Source organism: Wyeomyia smithii, chromosome 3 (genome assembly GCF_029784165.1).
Source record: "Wyeomyia smithii strain HCP4-BCI-WySm-NY-G18 chromosome 3, ASM2978416v1, whole genome shotgun sequence".
Classification (NCBI taxonomy): Eukaryota; Metazoa; Arthropoda; class Insecta; order Diptera; family Culicidae; genus Wyeomyia; species Wyeomyia smithii.
In genome coordinates, this window is record NC_073696.1 from 142,017,050 (window position 1) to 142,023,582 (window position 6,533).

Sequence of the window (6,533 nt, forward strand, 5' to 3'; positions counted from 1 at the left end):
TTTACGTACCGTCTGCCGGGGTGAGATTGTGCCTAAAAAGGATTCGTTTTTGTTTCTTAGCTTGTAATGCACACATTTAGGCAATGAGTTTGATCCAAATTACGTCAATGCACACTTAAATGTTTAGTTAACGACTGCCGCAAAAATGGTTAAGTTACAATAAACTATAATTTTGCTAAAATTAACTGAACTTTGGCCTAAAACAAAAAGTTGAATTGATTACCTGTTTAATGAACAGTAGTGTATCTACGAATAATTCATATGAATATCATAATGAAACAATAAGCATAGGGACGATCATAAACAACGTGGACTATAAGAGGCTGTAGGGGGTTGACCAGAAACTACGTTTCATATGAATTATAGAAAAATGTATGACTGGATCAAATCGATATCTGGAGTAACCAGCAGTGGTGGGCACTATTCCGCTAATTCGCTAATTCGCTAATTAGCGACGCTAATATTTGCTTAGCGAATTAGCGATTTCGCTAATTTTTCAGTTGGTTAGCGGACTGTTAGCGTCGCTAAAAATTTAGCCTTCGAAGCGCTAGTCGCTAAATCGCTAAAATAAATTTATCTACCTCATCTCAACTCAAGTGTCGCAATCATAGCTGGCAACTCTGAGAGTAATGAACATCTTGTTTTTGCCTTATCAGTGGTAACAGTGTAAAAAAGAAGCCATAAATATTTCACGAATCTGTCAAAGTGCAAGTGACAAAAACAAAATCTGAGTAGGTACATATATTTCATTTAGCAGTCGGATTAAAAATATATACGTTTGAATTTACACATTTTGTTATCGGAAAGTACTTAATGGTTGTACGAGCAGACAAAAAAGCGGTATCATTTACGGTAAGTATACGTTGGTTCGAATTTCTAACTATCGTTAAGAAATACCTTTGTTAATTATTATTATGAATTATTAATTTGGTGAAATCATGTCAATTTTAAAAACTGCCTTTTCTTAAATTTTAGTTGCGATGACTGAAGATAAGACTATTGAGATCGTAGAATCTGCTCAGCATGAAATGCCGATAGAAGAGAAGCAACCACAGTTTAATCCGTGGCCTCATTTGAAAGATTATTTTAATTTTTCCAAGCGAAATGCAAAAAACCAACTTCAACTCTTTTTTAAGTGCAAGCTTTGTGCCCCTAAAAATACAACAATCAAAGCACATGTGAGCAGTTATTTTAATTTGAAATCCCACATAAGACGAAATCATCCGGCAAATTTCGTAGCATTTGAACAATGTATCAAAACAGGAAGTCTTCGGGGAAAGAAAGAAATGAGTGTGGTGCAAGTAATACCGATCTATTTCTAACAAAACCAGGACAAACTTTGTCTTCGAATATGCGCCAAACTTTATTTAATGAATACCGCACAAACTCCAGCGTTCATGAGAAGCAATCCACGTTTGACGAAAAAATCGTCAATTTTTACGTTCAAAATATGTTATCATTTCACTCCGTGGAATCCGATTCATTCAAAGTCAAAGAATTGATCACAACGTTGAACCCAAAAATGTCATCCATGTCACGTAGAACGCTTGGCAGAAGGATTACTGTACAATATAAGGAACTCGAGGAACTTTTGATAAGGTAGGCAGAATGTATTTGAAAAAATCGTAATACAAAGTTGCGTTAACATTATCTTTATATGAATCTGTTTTTGGTTGTAGAACCTTAGAAAATATCCAGTGGGTATCTACAACGGCAGATTGCTGGTCGGCACATAATCGATCATACATCGGCATGACAGTTCATTGGTTGCATCCGGAGACGCGTCAAAGACAGCATGCTGTACTAGCATGTTCACGAATAACTGGTCATCACACATACGACGAATGTATTTGAAAAAATCGTAATACAAAGTTGCGTTAACATTATCTTTATATGAATCTGTTTTTGGTTGTAGAACCTTAGAAAATATCCAGTGGGTATCTACAACGGCAGATTGCTGGTCGGCACATAATCGATCATACATCGGCATGACAGTTCATTGGTTGCATCCGGAGACGCGTCAAAGACAGCATGCTGTACTAGCATGTTCACGAATAACTGGTCATCACACATACGACGTTTTGGCAAGAGCGATTGATACGGTCCATTGTAAATTTCATTTACAAGACAAGGTTATGAGAACAACAACGGACAATGGACGAAATTTTGTAAAATCTTTCATTCAATTTGGATTAGAAATAAGTTGTTTACCAGAAACACTCTCTGACGACGTCCACCAGGGAGAAATGGATTCGAATAGTGATGAAGAAGAGGAGCCAGTTGCTATTCAAGATATTTTCACCGAATCCTCTGAAATTTCTCTTCCCATGCACATGAGATGTGCTGCACACACGATTAATTTAATCGCAACCGTTGATGCGAACAAGGCACTAGAAAACAATGCCTTTAAAAATGCTTATCGAAAAGCTATGAGTAAGGCACAGGGATTCTGGAACCTACAGAGTCGCAGCACCGCTGCTGCTGATTTAATATCTACGGACTTAAAAAGAAGATTGGTTGTGCCAAATGCGACGCGATGGAATTCTATGTTCGATTCTGTTCGTGTTTTAAATGAAATTATCAAAAACGATCACAAAGCTGTATGTAGAGTCATGATACAGCTCAAGTTACCTACGTTCTCCGAGCAAGACGTTGGGTTTCTGAAAGAGTATGAAAAGGTTATGACCATAATAGCAATATCGCTGGATAAAATTCAATCTGAAAATCAGGCTTATTTTGGATGCCTTCTGCCTGCGTTAGTGGTTACCACTATGAAGTTAAAAAATCTTATGAAACAAAATCTCAAATTCTGTTTATCATTAGTCAATGCTTTACTTGTTGGAATGGAAAAAAGGTTCTGTTATCTTTTCGAAGATATAAACTGCTTGCTGGCGTCGGCTTTCCATCCAAAGTTTAAGCTGTTCTGGTTGGAGAAATTTGATGAAAAAAAGTTCTCCCGTGTACAAGTAGAGATGGAAGGTGTCGTCAAAAAGCTGCTAGCAGAAACCAAGCAAGATAGTGTGTGCTCTGGGAGTGGTGAAGAAGACCCAGAAGATTTCTTCAGTTGTGTATTAATTTCCAAAAAAAAAATGAGCAAAAGGGTTGACACTCATGACGAAAAAGCTCGTATGTTAGTAAAATCGTGGTTAGCAACTTGCTCTGAAGATGAACTTAATGATGCTGCTTTTAAGAACGAAACCATTTTAATTGATTTATTTATTAAATATAATACACCGATTCCATCGAGTGCCGCAGTTGAACGGATGTTTTCAATCAGCGGCGACACTCTTAGAGCAAAAAGAGCTACCCTTTCTGATTTAAATTTTGAAAGACTTGTTTTATTGAAGGGTAATAATCATCTCAAATTAAATAAATAATTATTTTCATTATTATTGTATTCCGTTAAGATGAGTTTTTATATATTTGTATGGTTCATATGATACAGCCCCATCCACCAATAAATATCATCCAGAAACAATATTTTCGCAGGAAGACAAAAATGTGGTTCGCTTTATTTTTTCCAATAAAAGGACAACAGTTATTTAAGATGATTATTGATTATTAATATATATGCTACGAGAAGTATTCTGCCGTTAGCGATTAGCGATTAGCGAAAGTTACGCTAATATGAGTTTAGCGTTTAGCGTTTAGCGGTTATCGAGCTAAATTTTCTTGATAGCGGATTAGCGATTAGCGTCGCTAAATTTTTGGTTAGCGGTGCCCACCACTGGTAACCAGTTATGAGAACGTGGCTTATAGACAGTCTCTATACACATAGTGGCGTCTCCAAGTAGTTTCGAAAGGGAAAACGTTAGAACATTAAGCCTGAGAAGACTTTTCGTTTCAATTATTTTGTGTCATTGACCACTATATATTTCATTGGAAATCTTAAAACCGCTGAAAACGTACCCACAACCCTCCTTCCTCGTATTAAAAGTCGTCAGTTTATATAGAATAGGTGTACAAAATTTTGTTACATTCCATAAGCAATATACTGCCTGTGATCGCATAATTGTAACATTCGACATTTTATGGATTTCGTGCTTTTCATTGGGAAATGCTTAGAATAGTATGTACTTTTTACATCTGGAAAAATCTGCTTATGTTTGTGTGAAAACAGTCGTAAAAAATACCAAGTTGTTTTGTCACATAGCGTAAATAACCGCATAATTGTCACACTACTTAACTTTTTCAACTTTTTTGTCGAAAAAGTTTCCATCCAAATCCACATCTGCATCCTTTGGAACTCGGAAGTTATTCTGGTCCGGTAACCAACCACCGGTGATCCGTTTCTGATGTTCAGCTCATGCTTGTTGAATACATGAAAAACTTCTTTTTCCATGTGATATATTCCAAAAGTAGCTTGAAAGTGACGGCATAAATGTATCATTGCAAAAATTTCAACCAATTTGACTTCAAAAGTAATATTCAATGTATACATAGTGTAAAGTAGTGCTTTCTTCATGATACTAAGTTTAGTTAAAGTGTCTATTTGCGAGAATATATTAGTAACAATGCATTTAAGGTCAAAATATAAAAGTGCGAATTGCTCGAACAACCAATTTTGCAAATGTTACAAATATGCGATTATGGGCAGTATAGTCATTGTAAATTTACACCTAACAGTTGTTAGCCTACTGTTATCATGCTTCAAGTCATTATTTCAAATAATACTAATTCGAAAAAAGTACAGTTTGGAAAAACATTATTTTCAGAGCCAACACAGGTTCAATGCATAATATTTCCCCACCACATTGGAGACTACATCCTAACGTACCAAATGAGCAGTAAGTTGATGTGATTTCTTGATCGGGTTGGTTTCCCTGGGTCATTTTTGGCTAACGTTATTTGCGCACGTTTTATACCCTGTACTTTGAAATATTATTTAAGTGGAATGGTTCACTGATATTATCTATATTTCATAAAGTATTGAATTTGAGGTATTAGGTTCAAGAAATCTTAAGTAATTTAACATACAAACATTTCCCGTTTTGGCTCAATCTCACCCTCGTGGCTTAATCTCACCCCGGCAGACGGTAGTTTTGTAAATAATATCCCATCATAACCCGCCTAATTTTTGAGACGTGCAGACGTGTGTTTAGATTGCGCCTATCAGATATTTAGATTGCGCCTATTTAATATAAAAATGCAATTCCGTAACGTTTGATCTTATTGATGTTATTGCTTCCGTCTTAGTGGTGTACAGTCACCACCATCATTTGAAATCGTTCTAAATCAAAAAAAAATAAGCGGTGACATGTGGGTTTTTTACATGAAAATGTTTGCTAACGTTCAGGAAAGACATTTCGGGAAAAATAAAAAGTATCTGATTACTAAAACTTGAGATTTTATTCACAAAACTACGTAAAACAAGCAAAAATATGACTTTTTATGCTGAATTTGCCTCTAAATCAAAATTTAAAGCGATGAAATGTGATTTTTTTACATGAAAATGTTTGTTAATGTTCAGGAAAGACATGTGAGGAAAAATATTAAGTATCTGATTACTAAAACTTGATATTTTATTCACAAAACTACGTCAAACTTGCAAAATTATGACTTTTTATGCTGAATTTGCCTCTAAATCTAATTTCAAAGCCATGACATTTGATTCTTTTTTCATTAAAATGTTTGTTAACGTTCAGGAAAGACATGTGAGGGAAAATAATTAGTATCTGATTACTAAAACTTGAGATATTATTCACAAAACTACGTAAAACATGCAAATTTATGACTTTTTATGCTGAACTTGCCTCCAAATCAAAATTTAAAGTGATGAAATGTGATTCTTTTTTGATTAAAATATTTGTGAACGTTCAGGAGAGACATTTGAGGAAAAATTAAAAGTATATGATTACAAAAACTTGAGATATTATTCACAAAACTACGTGAAACATGCAAATTTATGACTTTTTATGCTGAATTTGCCTCTAAATCAAAATTTAAAGCGATGACATGTGATTCGTTATCGATATTGTTTTTAGCACATTTTGCATGTTGTAGGATGAGTACAACGGTACACCGTGCCCCAGAGCTGAGTCGAAAAAAATTCCAGTTCGAAAAGATTCTCGACCTGATCGGGGATCGAACCCGATATCACAACCGTGTGGGAGACAATCGACATCGCTAACCACAGAGCCACGAGGACCATATACAGCATACAGAATACAGAAAATCACCTGGAAATACTTTTTTTTAAATTTATACGTATTATACGAATACATGCGAAATCTTGACTTTTTATGCGCAATCAAAATTCAATTATTTGTGTTTTTTTTTCAATACAATGTTCGTTGTTCTTTCACCATTTACATTTTTTTTTTGTAGAATAATCCATGTCTCAAGCATAAACATTTTACATTTCTGATGTTTTCGTAGTTTTGTGAATAGTTACATATTACGGCATTCAATTTACTTTTGTACTTTTGAATTTGAATTTGATTTTTATTAGAGAGCTTTTAACCAGAAGGTCATTCAGCTCTTAACCTTAGGCGTCGTACACAAATTACGTAACGCTAATGATCTAGATTTCA

General features: G+C 34.9%; 1 long non-coding RNA gene across 1 annotated transcript; it reads left to right on the forward strand.

The window, feature by feature from the left end:
* Positions 1-716: 716 nt before the first annotated feature.
* On the forward strand, positions 717-1,820 carry LOC129727487 (uncharacterized). Its single transcript, XR_008728541.1, has 3 exons — positions 717-852; positions 976-1,599; positions 1,680-1,820. It is a non-coding gene; the product is annotated as an uncharacterized LOC129727487 (long non-coding RNA).
* The last annotated feature ends 4,713 nt before the right edge of the window (positions 1,821-6,533 follow it).